Below are 22,383 nucleotides of genomic sequence, written 5' to 3' on the forward strand. Positions count from 1 at the left end.
CAAACACATCGGTTACAACAAGGCTCGAGTTTAATCGACTGAACTGATCTCAAAACCTGAAAACACCTTTCATCTACAGAGCACTACATTTTATGAAAAAAAAAGGTAAAAAGTATTTTCTTTTTCTTTACACTGTACTCTACTACACCCCCCCCCCAAACACACACACACACACACACACACATTCCCAACATGCCTCTTCTTTCTTTTCTCTGCCCCCCCCTCCCCTCATTCATTTAATTTTATTCTTTTGCTTTTTTTCCCAGCTTGGATTCTCAGATGGTTGGTTCTGATTTGTATGCATTTGCATAATGAATGTCATTTGCATGCTCAGGGGCAGACCATACCATGAGAACAGCTGTGTTGGTTGTTTGTGTGTGTGTGTGTGTGTGTGTGTGTGTGTGTGTGTGTGTGTGTGTGTGTGTGTGTGTGTGTGTGTGTGTATTCATGCATGGGCACATGTGTGTGTGTGTTTGTATGTGTGCGGCGTATATTAAGCACATGTAAATTACACTTTTTTTTTTTTTACACAAACAGACCATCAGATATGTTTTGCGCCCACACTGTACAAACACTTTGTTCTTCCTCTCTGACATTAGAGTGTTTGTGAGTGTGTGTGTGTGTGTGTGTGTGTGTCCTCTATGTGTGCATGTGGGGCAAATATCTGACGATCATGCCTCTTTCTGTATCCACGCCTCTCCTGGTAACCATTCAGCGATGTACAGACTAGAAGAACGAAAAATAAGAGACTGCCTCCTCAATCCCACAATCCTCCTCTCCTCCGACCCCTCCCTTGCCAGTTTGTCCTCCTCTCCCACACAGCAAGTCACAGTCCTGCCACCATCTTAGGTGTTGAGACTGGCACAAAATGGCAGCTGTAAAAAAGTAGAACGTGGATAGCCTTTTGCTTGCTGCACCTTCCCCCCACTTCATGTTGGCCCCCGATCGTTTCCGCGCCATTGGCTGCCTCGAGACATTGTTAATTACTGCCAGGGTGTTAATTGTACAGATCGCCCCAAGAGACGTAGCGGGGAAGGGAAGAGATAGGAGGGGAAACCGTGGTAGCTTTTTCAGCGTTGGCAAAGTGGCATTTTTAAGGGCAGCTGCGTCGCTTTCGATTGTGCCCGCCCGCCGCGCTGCAGACGCTGATGAGCCACCATTTTGTGAAATTCAAAACAGAAAACCCTTCCACCGCTGCGTTTCTTCGGCATTAATTAGATTATTCCAAAAGGCTTTGATTGCAAAGAGTTAAAATTTTGCTCTACTGGCATTATTTCTGCATGTGAAGCATACACAGGATATTTACGCTGCAGGCGTGTGCACACTGCTTTGTTTGATGATGCGAAAAAGAGGAGAAAAAAAAAAAAACACCTACACGCTCCCTGACACCCACATGGAGCTGTAATTAGCAACATAGTGGTCTTCATAAATCTCTGCTTGTTCTTACACTTGGATTCATCACATTTGCAATATGCTTTATTTCTGGTACTGGTGGTAATGTGGATCATTTAGAAAACATAACTCTCCTGCTCGACTGCAGGAATGTCTGAACTTCTATATTTAACTGGAAATATCATTTGAATAATCAAACAGATGTAAACCATCACTTTGCCCAATGCTCCTGCTGTTTAATGGAAACAAAAAAATCTCCTCAGTGAAATTTCATGGCAGTATTTTATAGTTTTCTTACCTGGTGTGTTTAGTTGTGTTGGAAGGCTTTCATGGTTCAAATTGATAAACTCAAAGTCTACATGCCTTTAAGAGATGTGTGCAATCTTTCAGAAAACATGTCTGAATTGAAGAAGTCTTACATTTTATACATAACTGGACACAACTCTGAATTAAGATTCAGGTTTTTTTTTTGGTTTGCTGTAAAAAAAAAAAGAAAAGAAAAGAAAAACAGCATGCAAACCTTTTTTCATTTGTTACTTTGAGGGTTATATGTGTTTTGTGGTTAAGGCTCCTTAAGAGTTGAGAAGTCCGAGAAAAGTAAAAGTTTTGCAGAGCGGCATGCAAACCCTCCGCTGGTGAGTTATGAGGTCTTTTAAATCACAGTGTGTATGATCAACTTTTAGGACAGATTAAGAAGTGAGAGAGGTGAATCCACAGCTCTCACCAGGACGAGCAGAAACTGGGGAGCCACCTTTGAGTTCATAGAGGAGAAGAGTAGTAAGTGAACGACTGAGGAGGAGGACAGGGGGGAGGAAAGGGGGGGGGGGGGGGGGCAGACGGACTAGGAGAGGCAGCCTGCGACAGTGAGATCTCAATAGTGAGAGGACTTCTTTGTGTTTCTGTGTGAGGTTTATTTTGGGGGGCGCAGGGGTCCACTAAGAAAGGAGGGGAAGGAGGAGAGGGGTGGGGATCCTCTCCCGGCCCCTCAGACAAGCAGCACATTGTCCTCCCCGATGTGTGGCGGCACTTGTGGCGTAACGCCATTATTTAGGCCAGTGGAGGGACCGGGGGTCTGCAGACCGGCTTAACCAAAACTCCAATTAGACCCGGATCGTCCTGATTAATGGACGAGGGAGATTGGTAAACAATGACGGCCATTGTTAACGTAACTCCCCCCATTCCACTGCTCCTCAAACACACACACATACAACCCCCCCCCCCCCCCCCCCCCCCACCGGTTCTTTCACACAGGAGACCCTCCATCCCTTCTGCCTCTCACACACGCAAACACACACACAATTTGTCTGTCATGCCAGCGCTCAGGGGCCAGCCTTTGGCTACTGGTCTGTTTTCTACTTTCACATTGTCAGTGTGAAGTTTGAGAAGATGCTCTTTTGGTTCTATATAAAAGTTATTTTTATATCCACAGCTGAATTTAATTAGAGTAGATTTTTCTGAACAATAACTATAAATTCTTCAAACTAAACTTGTGAATGAATTGTGAAACATGTTTGGTTTGAAATGTTATGATCGACTGTTCTTTTACATTCCATAAAATTAGCTAAATTAAAGAATTGTTTTGAGTCTAAAAGCATTGAAGTTGGACTTTTTAAGCGGTGAAAATGAAGCGGTTTTCTTCAAAAAGCCGCGCTGGTTCTCGTATGTTAATCACTCACTGTGCCAAGCTCGGCTCTGCATTTCAATACGTCCTACTTTATTGTTTTTTTTAAGCATATGCGCTGAATAATTAGCCACCACATAGTCCAATCAGCGGCATGCCAATGTGGGGTTGCCATGGCGACCTCATCAGTTCTTACCCCCGACTCTCATGCCTCTCACCCCCGCCTCCTCCTCCTCCTTCTGCCTGGCTGCAAACAGGACGGAGAAAAATAAAGCGTGGGAAAAAACACTTTGGAGGCTCAGACAATGATAGAGAGGGGGGACACGGGGGGGAGGGAGGGGGGGGGGAGAGAGAGGAAGAGGACAAGAAGGAGGTGTGATGTTGGTGATTGGGAGAGCAGCTTGTGTCTAGACTGGAAAATATGGTTGTTTTGGAGTTTGGTGTTTTTTTGGGGGGTTGGGGGCTGATTTCACCTCGTCTGTTTGGATTGATTGTGTGTGTTTGTTCCCTCTACAGTCAGCGGATGGCAGCTTCCAGTAAAGTGTTAAAAAATGGCAGCAAAGTCAATACAGTGAACAGTAACAATAGGCTTTGTGATAAATGATTCCTTGGCTTAGTCAAACGAATGACTGTGTCTGTGCACGTGAAATATTTTACGTCTTTAAGAGCTTTTAGCTGGCGCAAGAGAAAATGTAAACGGCCTTCATATTAACATGATTTCCCCTGATTAGCTTTGTTCAAAAAGGCTCATTGTTCTCCAGAAAAATTGGAAATGTGCCAAACGGAAAAAAAAGAAAAATTGTATCAGAAGATTAGGTACTATTGAGCTCAGCTGTATTCTTTATTGTTGCAATAAGTTGCACACAAAGCTGCAACACGATAATCAGAGCAACCGGGCGAATTGACTGGGCTTGAGAAACCTGGTTAACAAATAGAATTTGACAGTATAATCTGTTGTTCCATAAACTGCGTGGATAATGAGTAAAAAAACATTGTTGTTTTCACATTGTTTTTAGTGAATTGTTGCATTTTTTGATTTACAGATGCAAAGTTGAGAACAGTGGAGGTGAATGAGGCTTTGCTTCATCTTGTTGCTTAATAATGAACACTTTTCTCTGTTTCTTCCTTTAAGGTTTCTGACCGGTCTGAACTCAGGATGAAGATTAAACCTGCCTCCCTGCTCTTTGGACTTTGAGTGCATCGACGTACTCCCCCCTCACAAATCTCACTGCATGGTTGATATTGGAGGAAATTCACAGACTCTGTGACTGAAGTCGTCTTCTTCAAGCTGACAGTGGACAGAGTCAAAACTGTAAGGTCCTAAAAGTAGTGATGGATACAAAAGTGACTGTCTACTTTCCAAGTGAACATTTTCATCTCAACGAGGAGAGGAACCAATGAGAACCCTTCAACACAAGTGGAAAAAAAACTGACATTTGGCCATTGCAAGGCCGAACATGTGGAGAAGTAGACCCCTCTGTCTGTGTGTATCATTTGGTGTGTGTGTCTGCTTGTTGTACACTGTGCTCTTAGGGATTGCTTTGCACAGCTGTTCAGGAAACATCTGCACTAGATTTCCATGTAGGTCGGAGATTGGATCACCCTCATTTAAAATCTCTCTCACACACAAACGAAGAGACAGAAAAATTCAGTAATTTTAGATTTAAACGAGATAGATAATTACGTTAGTGGATTTAGCATTTGAATTCTTCTTTTCCTTCTTTTTAAAATATACATTTCAATGTCAAGATTTTAAATGTTTTTTTTTACATAATATCTACTTTCTTCTTACGTATCTTTAGACTCTCATTAGTTGTATTCCTTATTGTCATATGTAAAATTGTGTTTCAATCAAATTGTTGACAATCTGTGAAACTGGATTACATGAAACATTTGAAATTATATATATAGATATATATATATATATATTAAATCAATCAAGTTTGATTTTTAAATAATTAATTCAGACTCTGACTTTTAGGTTCTATTTTTAACATTTCAACATTACGTCATCCCTGTGTACGACAGTTTGACACTTTTTTGTTTGACAGCTGTTGCTCTTCAAGGTACTTTAAATATCTTGATAAATTGGGTTAATAAGGTCTTGTACGTTTCTTTTAACAGTAATCTATCATGCACATCACAGTCTGTTCATTTTGTGAACAATAGTTTATTACATTGAGAGCAAAGTCAATCTATTCACCTGTATTTTTTATTTTTTGTTCAAATGTGCACTGCAGGAAGCATTTTGTGCAATCAAATCTATAATATGTTTACTTTTGATCTATGCAAGAGAGATGACTATATGAAGTTTATATCTGTGCCAGTGTTTGCACATGAATTGTGAAGTTTGCACATTAGAAGCTAAAGGTATACGGGTTCAGTTTGTGTCGACATTCAGAGAGAAGAGAGGTGTATTGTGTTGTTTGACTTATGTGCACTAAACGAGCGCAGGTGCAATGTGTGTGTTAGCAGGTTTGATTGGATACAGGTGAAGTATCATTTCTCTATTGATTCAATCAGTGTTTGCACAGTCAGTCTCAGAGACTCAAATCTGGATTATTCCCACGTTTTATTTGTCAAATCTTCTGTGATGACAATGTATTGAATTCTGTTTTGAATTATTGTGTGGAAAATGAGAATATTTGCAATGATGCAAGTACTCTATAAATGATACTATAATGCACTATGAAGTACTCTTTCAGGAGTCTTGTAAGCAATTTTTGCACATGGGCTCATTTATATGAGCTCAGCGTTTGTACTATGCAACTGTGTGTACTGCAGGTGAATCAATAAAAGTATTAATGTTTACAATGAGAAAAAAACCTGTCAATGTGGATTTACTCCTGTGTGTTAAAGTCAGTTAATAAGAGATTAAGAATCAACCTGAACACAATCATTATTTTACAATCAAATTACATAAAAATTTACAGCACAACATCAATGATTTACAGTGACACATTTAACCTGCTAGCATATATTCAACCATTGAGCCGTTTATAGCTTAAGCTTCTATTATTAAAAAAATAAATAGCTGAGTTAAAGAGACAGTATGGGTAGGATTTGTTTGTTGCCGTTTGTAAATGGACCATTCAAAGATGGCCCCTCCTTCCTTGCTCATGTAGAGAGCTGTAGAGCAGCGTTGGTTAAGCACAGTGAATGAGGGAGGGGGCAGCGTTGGCATGAACAAGGCAGTGACTCAGACAGTCAACGTAATCGTTTTTTTCGAGGCCGTTATTTTCTAGCCCAGAAAAAAAAACCCATTTAAAATCTGCCACACTATCCTGCTGATTTGAGAGCAGAGATAATTGTGTATTCACTGTGTTTGAGAATAGATAAATAAATATAAAACAGTCAGAGGTCGCTGTGCAGAGACAGACACCACTATAGGTAATGACTGAGAGGTCTTAACACGTCTATGCATTGATTTGCATGCTTGAAAACAGCAGCACAACATTATAACAGTTTTATGTCTTGACCCTAAAGCACTACACAATAGAACATTTTGTGCCGTTTGAATATGGTGAACACTTTGTTATTTAAATCTTTATTTTAAGATAAAAGGTCAGAGGAAGTGGAAATCACTGATGTGTAAATACAAGATAAAACCAATGCATCATTAAAATCAACCATGTTGTCTATCATTTATTTTGTATGATGCAAGAAATCAAGTGTTAAAAATGTATTTATTTTTGCTAGCTTTCCAAAATTTGCTGCCTTTAATGGTTACTGCACATGCTAACCTTCAGAAACTGCCTTGCTTAGATTTAAAGTCTCATAAACAATTAAATTATAATTTGTATTGTTTTGTAACATGTTAAGTGAATAGACTTTGAGCAGTCTCCAGTTTCTTTTTGTGTTTAAACCACTTTGAAAGTATTATAACATACAGGTATTTAACTGAGCAATTTATTGCACAGAACGCTCAGAGGAGGAAATATCCACTCAGTTAGCGGACAACAACATGCTCTCATGAACCCTAAACACAGCCACTGATCAATGTTTACACACACTGTAAGTTTGCAGAGTCACATCTGGGTGATGTGTGTGGACTGTGTCACAGCTGCTCTTAAGGAGGCTCAGGTCAGTGAATCCAGCTGCCACATCTGGAGGGATGAGCTCCTCCTTCAGCTCACAAACACTCTGGCTTTTTAAATTCTTGTTGATGAGAAATCTTTCTGAGCGTTTGTTTCACAGCACTAAAGATATAAAAGGTTAATTATAAGAGGGTGTTATCAGAGCATCATTTATGTATAACTCACCTTCAATTCAATACAGGGAATTAGAACTAGAGCAGTGGTTCTCAACTAATCTAGCTTCAGGCCTCACCAGCATCTACATTATGAAAGATTGAGACCAACATTTCAGCTGTTAAATAACCAATTCTGTTCATGCATCGAAGGAAATATGCAATTTGGACCTGCATGTGACAGAACAGATAAACTTTAACATATTCAAAAAGCGCTTCATAGATTATTTTTCCAGGCACACATTCGACTGCGACCCACTTTTTGGTCCCGACCCACCAGTTGAGAACCCCTGAACTGGAGGAACGATTGGTGTTAGGAGTAAATTCACTGTTTCAGAAAGTTGAATATTTCCTGTATTGACGACGATGTACATATTTGCATCACTGATCAGGTTGTTCAACAAATGTCCAAACATTGAACAGTGAAAGCACCAAGAATGAAATGACACAGATTTAAAAAAAAAAAAAAAAATCAAATTCAAAGTATGAAACTGTTCTCAGCCGTCTTTATAGAATTCAATTAAAATACAAACATATTGGCATTTTGTGTGACAACATGTAAGATAGAAAGGGGTTGTATGTAATAACTAAACTCTACTTGTAATATAAGAGCGACTAAAATGAAGTGTGTGTTCATTTACCATGTGTGAGATGTTTTGATCACACTGAATATTCATTTAACAGTGTGAACATTTAAAATGTCCATTTTTGTTATTCCTCATCTCTAAAAGGCTTTTTGAAACAGACTTCATTTTATAATACCTCCTTTATTTCTCTTATTCTAAATACACTGTATGTTATAGTTCATGAGTACAGACTCTTTTTTTTTGTCATTTAAAATCAGATTTCATGGCATTTTAACAAAGATGTTAACTTATAAGATATCCAAACCCGTGTGACTGGCAGTGTTTGCACTGCACTTATACTATTATTATAAACTACTGCAGATCTTGTAAACATGGGAATTTGTCTTTGTTTAGTTGGACATGAAACTTGTATGAATGCGAGGGGCCATTTGACAGGTAGACCTTCTGCGGCAGTCAACGCTGCAGGCCGGCCCTCCAGACAGCAGCAAAGTTACGAGAGCGTCTGATAATAATGGATTCAGTAACAAAACAAAAGCTCATGTCGGGGAGGAAAATCGTGGGAAGTGTTGCTGAAAGTCTGATTAGCATTCTGTAATGCAAGTCCCTGTGGGCCGGTCGCCCCGGAGCCCCAAAAACCAGGAGTGAAGAATGGCTGAGCGGGCCGGGAGGGGGGCAGAGATGGAAGAGAGGTTGCAGAGGGCCAGACAGGGGATGCGGAAAGTCAAGGAAGACAGCTTCACAAAGACAGGCACGGTGCTACGGAGGGGGCAGAGGACGGGGGAGGGGCAGGAGGGCTCGAGGCTGCCACCGTGAAATCAGGCGGGATGAGGGTACTGGGTTCAAGTTCAATGGCAAAATCTCGTCTGCTCGATGAGGTAATAAAGACAAAATGTCCATGAAAGACTCCTGTCTGACTTCAACTGGGCCTCTTGAGTCCAACTTCCAGGCCACAGTCTGGATTAACCACAGACTGCTGAGAACATTTAGACGAAACTTTAAAAAATCTGAAGAAAAAATTTGATAGAAAAATGTGTTTTTGCATAAGATTCATAATAGACAAAAAACACGCTCAACTCACTTTCAACAAAAACGACTGGGTGCTGAATCCCAAAAAATATTTGAAGAAGAAAAACGATAAGGACAGCACTCCAAATTTGAGATTTTAATTGCAAATTGCCTTTTCACACGCTGAGGAAGAGCCGAGGCTCGAAACGTTCGTGTGGCAATTAAAACATTAAATTTGGAGTGCTGTCCTTTGCATAAGATTCAACATTTAAATAAGACCAAGTCTTGAGGTTTTCACAAACAATCAACAAGAGTGCTGAATCTTCAGTGTGTGTGAGTGAGGGTCGAGTTTGATTTAAACTTTTTTAAAAGTTTAAACTATTTCCATTTCTCATTTAAGAAAAAGAAAAGCTGTCCCCAGAGTGAGATGTTGTAACCATTGTGGGGGAGACATGTACAAATAGTCAATCTCCTGTGTATTGGCTTTAACAATAATCCTTCTGTTTTGTCAGCTCTGAAAAAAAGTCCCAATTTAAAGAAATCAAAAGACAAACAGATTGAAGCCAAACTGTAAGGTTGAACAAACTTCACAGTTCTCCAGAGTGCTCTATATTAATGATGAGTTTGGTAAATATCTGGGTTTTCAGGCTGAACCACATTACAGGTTTTACTAAAGGTCAACACATCTGTAAAGCACTTAATCTTTGATCAGGTTAACACTCATCTTTGGCCCACTAATAAATCTAAATCAGTCTTATTTACAATCTAACTTTGCCGATACCTATTAGTATAAGAAAAACACAAAACACTGGAAGTTTACTGTTTATAGTGAGAGACAGCGTAGCTACTCCACGTGTTCAAACATAACAGCAGTCTTGGAAACAACTGCAGACAAAAAGTACGCTTAGCACTAAAATGTTTATCTGGACACAACAACACATTTTGTTTGATCTAAATTGGATTTATCTTTTTTTTGTTTAATCAAAGGCTATATTTCAGAAAACATGTCAATGCTTTTCAAAGTTTTTGGATGATTGAATTTCTTTCTGAATTTTTTCCAAAACTCGGGGTTTGTCCAAGCTTGAAAAACGTTAAACGTTATAATGTGAATGAGTGCTTACGTTGCTTATGACAAGAAGCGAACACAAACACACAGTACATAACAAACTGTTAATCATCAAAGTAAATTGCGTTATTGTAAATGCTCTGTGAATAATGAAATCTTAAAAAATAAAGGGATTTAAAAAAAAAATCATTTGAATTTTTCAAATTCTTTATCGCTCAATTGGTTCCCCAACAGACAGCATCGTCTTATTTCTGGTTATATATATCTGTATAAATAATACACATTACAGCTTGTCTACATCAACGTTACATAATAAACATCTTTAAACCCTGAACAAATGACGGTCCCTCGGCCTGTTAAAGGTCAGAAATTAAGCGTGACATGAAGAGGTGTGACCTCGGGGCAGACGCACAATGGTCACTTCCTCCCTAATTCACCACCTCTCTACACGTTATTGATGGGTTGAATCAGTGTGTGTGTGTGTGTGTGTGTGTGCTTGGGTGTGGAGGAGGAGGTCACTCTGCGCAACCTTGACGACCTTTTAAATCCACAAGTTGCTGGACCTTTGACCCCTTTGATTGCTGGCAGGCCTTTGGGATTTCCCATAAAAACACCTGTGACACCATGCTGGTGCTTTTAAAGAGTCCCTCCCTCCTTATATAATTCAAAGAATTCTAATCTGAATGGAAAATCAGAGGAGGACCAAAACCAAGATGTACAAAGGAGAGTGTCCCCTGTTTTTGATTATCTTTATATGAGATTAATCAGATTGTTAATCATAGTGCATCAATAAGCACAATTAAATGTTGTCATATACTAAAAATGTATACCAGAGGTCGGGAACTACCAAGGTGTCACCAGACAAAGACTGACAGGGGCTTAAATAATTAAAGCTGTAGGGGGAAGATAACACATTTTGTTTTCTGTTTAATTTTTAGGGATTCATCTCAGCTTTATTTTAAAGTATTCATTTGTTCCTGCTCAGGTCCTTCATAACTGAGAAGTCAAAATTGGAGATCAGTTGTTACTGGAACTGCCAACAATTTATGATCAACACATCCAACAGCGACACTTCAAAACAACCCTGATAACCCTTTTCTCTTTTTCTCTTTTTTAGCATTTATGTTTGTGATCTTTAACTTTTTTTTTTTTTTTTTTACCATTGATGTACTGTTGCTGTAGTTTGAAGGTCTTCCCCAAGGGGTTAATGAAGTTAATTGTTTTCATGTGAAATGTAAAATTAACTTATTTTTAACATTTGAGCTGTCGGTGCTTTCCAAAGAATCTGAAGTTTGATGTGATATCATATTATTCTGGTGGACAGTAAAAAAAAAATAAAAAAAATAAAAATTGTCTCAGAAATGTCAAAATCTGGCTTCTCTCTCTCAGCGGCGGTAGAGGTCAAATGTGGGATAAAGAGGCTGTTGACCTGCTGGTTTTCTGAGTTTAACCTCTTGGCTTCCTTTTTTATGAGAACACAGAGGTCGCAGATCAGGCAGGAGGGGTCAAGGGGGAAAATCCTCCACGGACAATCAAGACAGGAGGATGAAGTGTGTCGTCCTTCTACAGCGGGTTGAGAAAATGTATTTTCCTGCATGTGTGCATTGGTGGCTTCATATCTGAACTTGATGGCTAAAGGTTAAAAAAAAAAAACAGATGACTTTTCCTTTTTGTTACATGATCATGCATTGTTGAGCTCTAAAATGCATAACAAAGAATGCTCAGTTGATCCTCTTTACACAAATGAACATTGTCTGAGTTTTTTTCCCCCTCTGTCTAAAAGTCATCGTCTTGCTGGTTTCCAACAAAACAGTCTAGTGGGTGCTTTTTGAACGTTTTGTGAATCATCCTTCAACTCTCCCACACCATTGACAGTTGGGGTGGCGAGCTCGATGAGGAAAACAATATCTTATAGATGACGATATAAAACCCAATCAGTCCAGACGAAAACACAGGCACAAAACATGGCTAGAAATCAGCCATGAGTGTGTCATGGCACGCTGGAGGGTCTGACTTCTTAATTAGACGTCTAAAAAGGCCGGGTCAGACGGAGCAGACAGCCAAAGAAAGGCGGGCGAGATGAGGCCCTTCAAACTGTCTGCGTCACACTGTGTGTGTGTGTGTGTGTGTGTGTGTGTGTGTGTGTGTGTGAATAGAGCTGTGAGAAAGTGTGTACCATGTAGTTTGCATGTCTGAGTCCCAGTGCGTGTAGGAATGTGTCTGTCTGGCACATGTGTGTGTTCTTGCAACCATGTGAACATGTTTGAGGTGTGTAGAGAAGCAGTTTCACCGAAACAAAGGCAAACATGTTCATGTTCATGTTTACCATTTTATTTATTTTCTTTATATTTTTATCGTCTGAACAAAAATGTGACTCTTCACTTTACCTTGGGTTCTTGTGTTTCCTGGGTTCTTATGATGGTTCTTGTGATGGTCGGGTTATATATGTCTGTTGGGTATCGTGCACTTTGGGTTCTTTTCTGTTGAATTGTATTTAATTATTTTTAGTATTTTGCATTTGTTATGTTCTTGCTGTTGTTTCTGTTCTTCTGTGTTTGGTTTAGTTTGTTCTTGTTTTTGCTGTTTGTCAAAGCACTTTGTAAACCTGTGTTTTTAAAAGGTGCTATATAAATAAAGTTATTACTATTATTATTATTATTATTATTACCTGAAGCAATAAATGTGCAACAAAGAGGAAGCAATGTTTAAAAGATTATACCTTTAAAATGATCTATAATAAATAAGGTGTTCACATTAAAAATGTCTATAAATAACTAGTTAAATATTTTGTTGGCTTCAAAACTAGACATATCTTCCACTCGTTTGTCTGTCTTCTCGGGGAAACAGGTTACACTAGTCATTGAGAAACAAAGTGTTCTAACATGGTTTTGTTATGCTAATGCTGCATGGAGCTTTGATTTATTTAGAGTCAAGTCTGATGACTTCCATCAGCGATGGTGGTTGTTTAAAAAATGAACACAACAATTTCCCAATTCCCAAGCAACTTCATCACATCATTAAACTAAACCTTTTGTTTTGATTCATATATCACTAGAAGAAGATAAGGTGTATACTGCATACAGTGCTTCAAGGGCACATATTACTAACTTAACTGCTCGCCCATTTTGTCATTGCCTGGAACATTTACATGAAGGCGAGGAATACAAAGGAGAAATGGTCTTTCACCTGCTCTTTTGTAAAGCGTCTCAAGAAAACACCTGTTATGAATCGGCGCTATATAAATAATGATTGATTGATTGTCTGGTCATTATAAATTATGATATAAATGTAAGGTTTCATGAAATCACTTTTCCTGTGGTGCTATGGCTGATTTATAGAAATAGGTATTTAGAGCTCTGAACTACACCTATGTCAAATAATGTCAACTATAATTCATCAGTCTCAAAACACACTTGTGCTTCATTTAATAACATACCGTATACTTTATAAGTCCTTATTTTAATCTGTGTAAATATCAAGACAAGTGGTAGTTTAACCTCTGACAACACTTCATACAGGTGCTCAAAATGTACTCTTTTGTTAAAGTGATGAAAACAAGTCCATAAACAATGTGAAACAAACAGCTGAACACAGAGGACTGAAATCCTCCAGCGGGGCGCAGGTGGCACAGTGGTTAGTGCGCATGCGCCATATATGGAGGGTGTAGTCCTCCAAACAGGAAGCTCGGGTTCGAATCCGACCTGTGGCTCTTTTCCCGCATGTCATGCCCCACTCTCTCTCTCTCTCTCTCTCTCTCTCTCCCTGATTTCTGACTCTATCCACTGTCATATCTCTCCAAAAATCCCAGAAAAGAATCTTTAAAAAAGGAAAAACATGAATCCTCCAGTAACACTGAGGGTTGATAACCTGCAAAACTAAATTATTTGAATAGAAATGGTTTTAGCATACTTTAAACAGATCTTGGCATTGACAATATTATTCATGAGAAGGATTTGAAAACGTTGCATTGACTGTGAATAGCTGAAATGATTGAAGCACATAAATCAGACTTGTTTTTTCTTAACGAGCCAACATGATGTGCTGGGTTCTTTCTCACTCTTTTCATCTTCATCTCTTGTCATTTTTGTCTCTAATTTCAACACAGCACCCTCTGCAGGTTGTAAAATATTCCATAATGGCTTCCCATTTTGCATGTGTCTAGCCTCCAGTATGTTTAAGCCACGTTAAGAGGGTATATGGGAGGGTGGAGAATGTGTCTCAATATGTCATTAACGGTGAAAACAAGTCAAAGCCACTTATAATAATCACTTCTTCTAACTCACTCATTGTGGCCTCTGAGCAGACACGTCCCGGTCGATCTGAACTGTGGGTGAGAACCGACTGGGAGCCGTCCATCGCAGCTGCAGTTATTTGTTGTCTGCGAGACATAAGAGGGAGAGGTCAGAGGTCAAATAAGTTCACAGGAACTCAAGGCTTTCACATGTTAATGATTCAGATCAGCACGAGAAAAACACATACATAACATAGAGGTGATTATAACGTTTCAGGACTCTGGTTGGTTGTGTGTGTCACAATCTCACATTTGATTGACATGACTGGTGGACATGAAGGACTTCAGGCCGCCGTATGTTTGAATATTGGAGACGTCCTTCAAATTATCACGAAAATATGGAAATGAGTAAACATGAAAGAGCTTGAAGAAAAAAATGAAGAATATGAAGAATAAACCAAACATCTTTGTTTTTTCTTTTTTATCCATATTGGTCTAAAAGTGTCAATCTAAAAAAAGTTTTCACTGATCCAAAATAATGGTGCCAGTACTGTTCATAACTGAGGTATAAACTTTGATGTTGTTTTGATAGCTTGTATAGTTACTAGCTTTGTTACCACAATGACATAAGATTTTATTTGTCTCGCAGACAACCCTGTCCAAATGTCATCAAACACCGGAGGAGACTATTTGTAGCAAATGTTTTTTTTAAAATAATTATTTTAGGTTTTTATATATTATCGAGTCACCTTAGTGTGCTTCTTTACAATGTAAAGGTAGATCTACCTTAAAATTTCTGCTCCACTCTGTTTACAGCAACCACATTTTTCATAGAGGATTAACAAGCTGATTTTACTCATTAAATTAAAGTTGTAGATTAAACTATCCAGCAAGAAATATTTGCTCAAGCATTAAAATGCAGCTTACAAATGACTGCACCAGAAAGAACAATTGTCCATTAAAATGATTATTGACCTTTGTTTTGTACATTTTACTTTCAACAGTCTATTTTGCAGGTTTCCTTTAAAGCTCCCGTGAGGTACATTTGGTATGTGTCAATTTTTGGTCGCCACCGGTGGACAAAGCAACATCTTCTCTTTTCTTTTCCTGCACATGTGAACGGAGTGTTTTTCAAAAAAAGATGAAAACATCTTCCTGCTTTCTTTAAACGGTCCAATGTGTCGCTATCATGAACATTTTCTGTGAAAAAATTAACAACTGCGGTTTTCTCACTTCATCTGATACCTCCCCGCTCCCTAGTGGATTCTAACATTTCTTTTAAGTTTTTATGTTTGGCCTTTTTTTTATGCCTTTATTTTAGAAAACGGGACAGTGGATAGAGTCAGAATCGGGGCGAGTGAGAGTGGGTAGTGACATGCTGGAAAGGAGCCACAGGTCGGCTTCCGGTTTGCCTTCTAGCCTCCGTACAAAGAGCGTGCGCACTAACAACTAGGCTACCGGCGCCCTATTGGTTTCTAAATTTTTTTTTAAGAAAAGAGTCAATCTTTATTCTGGTGGTCTTGTTTGTTTTTGAGGGTCCTATTGATTTCAGTCTGTCTCAGCTAAAAGCTCCTCATGGAAGTTTGAAGTTAAAGCTGCTGAGGAAAGTCTATGAAATGATAAGGATTGTTTAATGTGACAAAAAATAATCTACAGATGTCCCTTTGGGATCTGGAACTGTGATTAATAAATAATTATTTGATTTGATTTTTTACAGAATTTAAAGACTTTACAAATAAGCAAAAAAAAAACCTCTACACTTTGATCTAAAATGACAAATAACCAGAGTATACTTTATAATCTTTTCTTCTTAACTTTGTTGTAAAAGAGTATTTAACATTAATTGAGTGAATGATTTGAATCTTACCCTCATAGCTGATGGTATACTGACACGTTCTCATTCGTTGTATTTGACTATTATTGCCTTTAAATAAACTTTTACATATATTCATTAACAGGTTTAAAAGAGGAACAACAGGGATATCTTTTCTGTTTCCATTTTTAAACATTAGAAACTATCTAGACCAGATAAAGAGTCAGTGTCCTTATGACACATTTTCATCACACAGTGTATTTTAGACTGCAGGAACTTGCATTTTGTCTCATACTACTTTACTGTCCATGCTAAAAACGATCACCACCATCAGATTTCTGCGATATTCCAACATCATAATAATTCACCCCCCTCCATCACACACTGACTGACACAGACCCACGCCTTGGATGTTTCATCAATGGTCACACTGGAGGAACAGCTGTGAGAAGGAGACAGTCTCACATAAACATGAATGAAACAAAGACTCAACAACAATCCTCAGGAGAAGTTTTATCCACACCGCCTAATCTCAACGACTGAAACAAGAGGCTGAATATTAAAAAGAGGAGATTCCCATGCAGTCATTTTGTTATTAACAACTTCAGTTCAGAGCGCCCCCAGCTGGATATGAGCAGTACTGCAGCAACTGAAGGGTAACAGCAGCAAGTTCAACATCACCAGATCGCCTGAAGCTGATGTTTTGGCATTTATCCAGTCTTTTTTTGAGCACAGATTGTGAATGTGTCTTTATTTTATATATATATTAAAGAAATAGTTTAGGTGGGGAAAGTTACCAAATAAGCTATTTTAAAGTATTACTTATTTTATTACAGTAAAAAAAAAAACCCTGTAATGATGAGAAATTCTGCTTTATCGTTATGTTATGTATTAAAACATTGTTTCTTTAGTCGAGGTGAATCTGAGAATAAGTTTCAGGATTAAAGGTAAAACAGAGAAAAATAAAAAACAGCTTTTCCTTTGCACAAAATGCAAAATTAAATTATTTAAAATATTTTATTTCATTGTTACTTCTTCATTTGAATGATGCAGTTGTATCTCATGACTTTAAAATAAATTCATGTGAAACAAAAATGAAAAAAATAAATCAGTCTTTGTTTTATTGTAAATGTTTTTAACAAGAAAAGCTTTTTTGAGATGAAAAATCTCTGTGGCACGGCTGACGGTTAATAAAGATATCAAAGTGTAATGGTTATTGTTTAAAGGGATCAGGATACAAGAAGATAACTGAAGAAATGAACATTTTGTTTTGATCAATGCTTTCTGTTCAAGAAAAAAATAAATGTGTCCGTTCATTTTGATTCGCAGAAAGGTCCAAACGGTTTCATGTTTTTATTGATCGTTTCTGAAGTGAGAAAACTCTTCAGTGAGTGATCCCACAAGCTGTTTCCCATGCAGGCCGCGTCCTCCATATTCCCTCTCTGTGGGTTCAAATTATAACCTACTTGGTGTCTCTGTTTTCACACGGCTGCCTGTCAGTCAGTCCTCCCACCCCCAGCGTAAATTGGTGCAGTGTGAAAACAGCCACTCCCCGTGCCCTGTGGCTCTAATTGGCACAGATTAAAGCAGCCATTATACGAGCGGAGCTGATCTGAAAGCTGAGCCGCTGACTGCAGCCAGGCAGCACGCACTTTTTTATCATGCTGGGAAACCGATACACACATACACTCACTTTAAACACACAGAGCAGCACTCCTGATAGTACAAACAGTGTAGGTATGAAACTGATACAATGGACTCTGTAAATGTGCTGCATCGCTTTAACATGAGATATCTGTCATGGTGTTATTCAGCACAATGGTGCAATAAGACATTAATTGTAATATCATCTTCCCACAGCAAACACGTCGGATTCATCGTTTCAGTTGAACTACTTTACTGTAGTAGTTTCATGCAAACAAGAAAACAAATCAGATGTTCATGATTTCAGTTATCTATGCATGTTCTGTTCAGTGTAAAATATCGACTCAAATTACTTCAAGGGATCCTCAACGTAACACCTGATAAAAATCACATCTGGGAATTTGAAGTGGACCTGGTGAATTTTGTTGCTTTTGTTTAAGGTAAAAAAAACATGAATTTGTTATAGAAAAAACTAAGAAGCTGGAAAATAAGTGTCAAATATTTGAAACGACAAAACAAAAATATGATAAGGTGGTGAAAAAGCAGGAAACATATATCTGTTTTGGGGAAAAAAAAAGGTTATTGAACTAATTCTTCATTTTTTAACGTCTATGAATTGGAGTTGCAGTGTTAGTGGTTTAAAAATAAATGTTCTGTGTTTCTCTAAAACACATAAACGTATTTGTACATTTTGAGCCAAACATCACTCAATTGTTCTCCACATAAATTCCTTGATAAATTAAAAACTATTGAACGGAGCAGATCTTAAAGAAACCCTGAGAGTTTTATGCTGCGTCTCCTGCTCTCTGTGAAACGTTGTGGGGAATTTCACATAATCACATTCATAAGAGAAACCCAATTAGAATTAAGATTGATCATCATTTTTCAATTTAATTAATATAAGAGCTTCAAAACTTCAAGAATCTGTTACTCAAAGATGGTTCTGGAGGGAAATTAAAGATGATGCATCAGGTCCATCAAAGTGGTCTTAAAGCAAACACGGACACATAAACTCCTTCAATAAGACCCTGTGTATTGTTAAATAATGACCAGAGGAAGAAGCGGATGCTACTCGGATCCCTTACAAACACAAAACCCCTCGTCTAGATTCGACTTCATGAGAGAAAGAAACCACAAAGGTTGTTTGTATCCTGGTGAGCGGCACAGCGGGGTGAAGGGTTGTGGGTAAATCTGAATGCTGAGGTTCCCAGACCATTTGGAGCGACGCCTTTTCAACTTCTCTGCAGCCTTCTGCCTTTTCTTCACGCTGACTCACAGATCTTACCCGAGTCACACAATGTTGTCCAATTATTAGCAATTTATTCTTCCAGAAATCTATTTCCTGTTTCCTTTTGAAATCAGTTCAGGTCGCCTTGCACTGATTCAAACTGTGAGACAAAACTATAATTCTTCAGCTGGTTAGAGACTAATATGGGCCATAGAGAAAACATGTTGATGAGGATGCAGGTTCAGTTTTGAAACCATCAATATGTCTTTACTGAACATTAAAGACCAACAACTTTTATAATAAAATAAAGCTGTGGTATGAAATACAAGGGTAATAAAGTATCCAACAAGTAAAATGTCAAAGTCCCCCTGAATGTGCTTAGCCTCATTTATATTGCAGGAGTCAAGAGCTAGTTGGGATTAGAAGCACAGTGAATAAAAGTCATGGATATACATATCAAAGTACTTCTCTTGGTCATCATTCTGTCACTAAATCGCTAGCTGTTGCTTGAAGAAGTCTCATACAGTAAAGTTCAAATGCAGTGTGTTTGCAGTCAGACAGGCAGGTAGACCGTCCAATCAATTTCTCTGAATGAAATGATGTGATGTGACTATATACTGTTGGCCTGAAACCAGCACAGATTGTCTAGAGTATAAGATTTATATGTATCTCAGGATATAAACTACAAATAGAAGTAATGAAACATTCTTCTATATAATGTCTCAACCCTACATTTAAATCATGTTGATGTCCATACAAAATGTCAAATATTCAATGCCTCAAGCTTCTTTTTAAAGCCATGATTATAATTCTTTTTTTTTAAGTTAGTTGAAAAAAAAAAAATTAATCTTAAAGGCAGACTTTGCCGAAATTCCTTTTTGCTGCCCTAGCAACACATTCATATTGATAATAACTCACTCCTTTTCACTCCCCTACTCCTCCCTTCTCTTCCGGCAGTTCACACCAGCGGTCATTTTCGGGTGTCAAGCACCTCGCACTTGGGGTTTGGGGAGGTGGGCCCTCAATTAGCGAGCCACGCGTCCTGCGGAAGAAAGAGGAACTCCACAAGGAGTCCTTAACGACTGGCCTATGTTCCCTCTGCTCTGACCCCGTGACCTTCCGGGTCACAGGCCACAATACGCCCCCATCTGGAGCTGTGTTATCGGCTCTATGACGGAGGGGACGGACAGCAGATCTCTGCATTCAGGCTGAGCTGCGTGACGCCATTGAAGGCCTGAGAAAGGGGTAGGGACACATCTCTGAACGCCGCACTGCTCGATGAATTCAACCTCACCCTATGATCAGGTCTGATAATGATGATCCACCGTAGATTTGATTGCGCCCGGCCAGAGGGAAGTAAGGTTGCATGAAAGTGCAGCACACCAGGGGAGAAGCTTGTATTTTTGTCCACTGAGCTGCAATAATGTGGATCTGTTTCAGGGTTTATGCATTGTTTAGTGAGAAAACGCTGAGGGAAAATAGCTCTACATTTATCTTCATATAATAAAGCCCTCACACGTTTGTTTGAATTAACATTGAAAATTAAATATACTTTTGAATTTTGTTTTCCATAGACTATTAATCTGTGTTTCTTTGTTCCCTTAAAGTTCCTATTTGCTCATTTTTTAAACCCTTCACTCTTAATTTAATTTTCAATCACTCAATATAGTCTCTGCTTCTCTTAAATAGTTGTCTGATTATATAACCTCATGTATAAGTGTAATTTAATGCATTATGTAGTCTTTAATGTATACCTGCATTGGTGCAGGAGTCTCAACAGAAACACCTTTAGGATCAACTCCTGTTGATCCAAATATTTTAAAAATGTTTCTTTTCTAAATAAATAATTAATCAAAAAAATGAAATATATATATATATATATATATATTTTTTTTTTTTAAAGAATAATTGGTTAATGGCTTTAGCACAAACACAACAGCCTAGATAAATTAAGGGTTAAGGCTTCACTGCTCAAAGCAATAGGACCAAATAGGTGATACATTTCTCCTCATGGTGTTTGAACAACTTGACCGATGTGCAATGTTGGTATATCTTTAAAGTTAAGAAGAAATTAAAGGGATTCAAAGTCGTTGATGACAAAACGCTAAATACAGAAGGATACACATTGTTTTTTTTGGGCCTGCAATGATTTAAACAGGTGTTGCACTGTTTCTAAAATGCATAGCTGTCTCAGGTATATATGGGGTTAGTTAGTTCTACAGCCTACCTCATATGTAGCCTATAGAGGAAAAAAGGGAACCACAGCAGTAACAAAAACATATCCTCCAAAAGCACAGTCACTTAAAAGTGTTTCTGAGTGTTCACAATGAGCTCTGTCTGTTTCAGGCCTTCCTACTGCAGTAACATTATTAAAGTTAAGTAGGTTATTTTGTTTGGGCCTCAGCTGTGATAACAATTGTTGACTGGTATCACATCCACATCTTTCTTTCCTGCAGTTTCCTGCAGTTCCAGATATGTATCACGGCTCAATGACGCCATCTGGTGGTAGAATACGACTATTGTTATCACAAACAAGAAGCCGAAACAAACCCTGAAAGTTTCATGAGTAAACTATTTACATTTTGAACAGAACAAAATAAATAAATAATTATTAATAATTATAAATAATTACCGGGGCTCTGTTAATTAAAGTTCGTTATATATTTAAGAGCTAATTCATGAGTTAAATAAATGATTTGCGGTGAGAGGCTCCAACAATTCAGAAGCTAGCTCAGGTAGGCAACACACCTGCGACGATTAGCTCACCTGAACTAACCCAACTAACCGACTAACTGTGTCCTCATTTACCCTTTGCTTTCTTCTTCATCTCTTCATATAAAACTTTAAGGTTTATACAGTTGTCAAATTAAACAACACAAAAGCACATGTACAATCATTAACAAACTTACCTTTTTCCAGGTTCCTCTTGTTTTCCCTCAAATCCTGAATGACGAAACCGCCGCAGGCGCACGTTCGCGGTTTCCCTTTTGACACCTGACCTGAGTTTACCTTTCTTAAATGTTTAATCTGATTAAACCTGTCAAAATGCAGTGAGAAAACATTTTAAACGACCCTAATACATTGGGTAAATAACCAGTTTGTGTAGTTTAACAAGTTTTAGTGCAATTCAATTTGTAGGCCTAACAGTTTATTGCCCAGACTATTTAAAAAAATATATATTTTTAGAAACTTAATTTTTATCTATAGGCAATTCACACATGATTCTTTCTTAATGTATAGATCTAGCTATCACAAGATCAAATATTGCAGTTGCCTTACAACCCCCCCCCCCCAAAAAAAAACACACACACAAAGGAAGAGACCCTCACAATCAAATGCAATGTTCTAGTTCATTTATCCAATAGATTTTTTACCATAGCCTATTTAAGAGTCATCGCTCTCACCCTCTCTTGCACCTAATAAATCAGCTCAAATTCTTCTTTATTTGTTTTTATTTCTCTCTTGAAACATCTTAATCCACACAATCTGTATTAGTGTGATAATAACTCTTCTGTTATTATCATTCATTAGTATCATTTCCTGTTGA

General features: G+C 38.1%; 1 long non-coding RNA gene across 1 annotated transcript in view; it reads right to left on the minus strand.

Annotated features, from left to right (window-relative positions):
* Positions 1-21,828, minus strand: part of LOC132990672 (uncharacterized) — a 32,674-nt gene extending 10,846 nt beyond the window's left edge. The window contains exons 1-2 of the long non-coding RNA XR_009676088.1: positions 21,746-21,828; positions 14,204-14,298 (exon numbers count right to left, since the gene is read on the minus strand). This is a non-coding gene — a long non-coding RNA (uncharacterized LOC132990672). The remainder of the gene's footprint in view (positions 1-14,203; positions 14,299-21,745) is intronic.
* Positions 21,829-22,383: the final 555 nt, after the last annotated feature.

Source organism: Labrus mixtus, chromosome 16 (genome assembly GCF_963584025.1).
Source record: "Labrus mixtus chromosome 16, fLabMix1.1, whole genome shotgun sequence".
NCBI classification, from domain to species: Eukaryota; Metazoa; Chordata; class Actinopteri; order Labriformes; family Labridae; genus Labrus; species Labrus mixtus.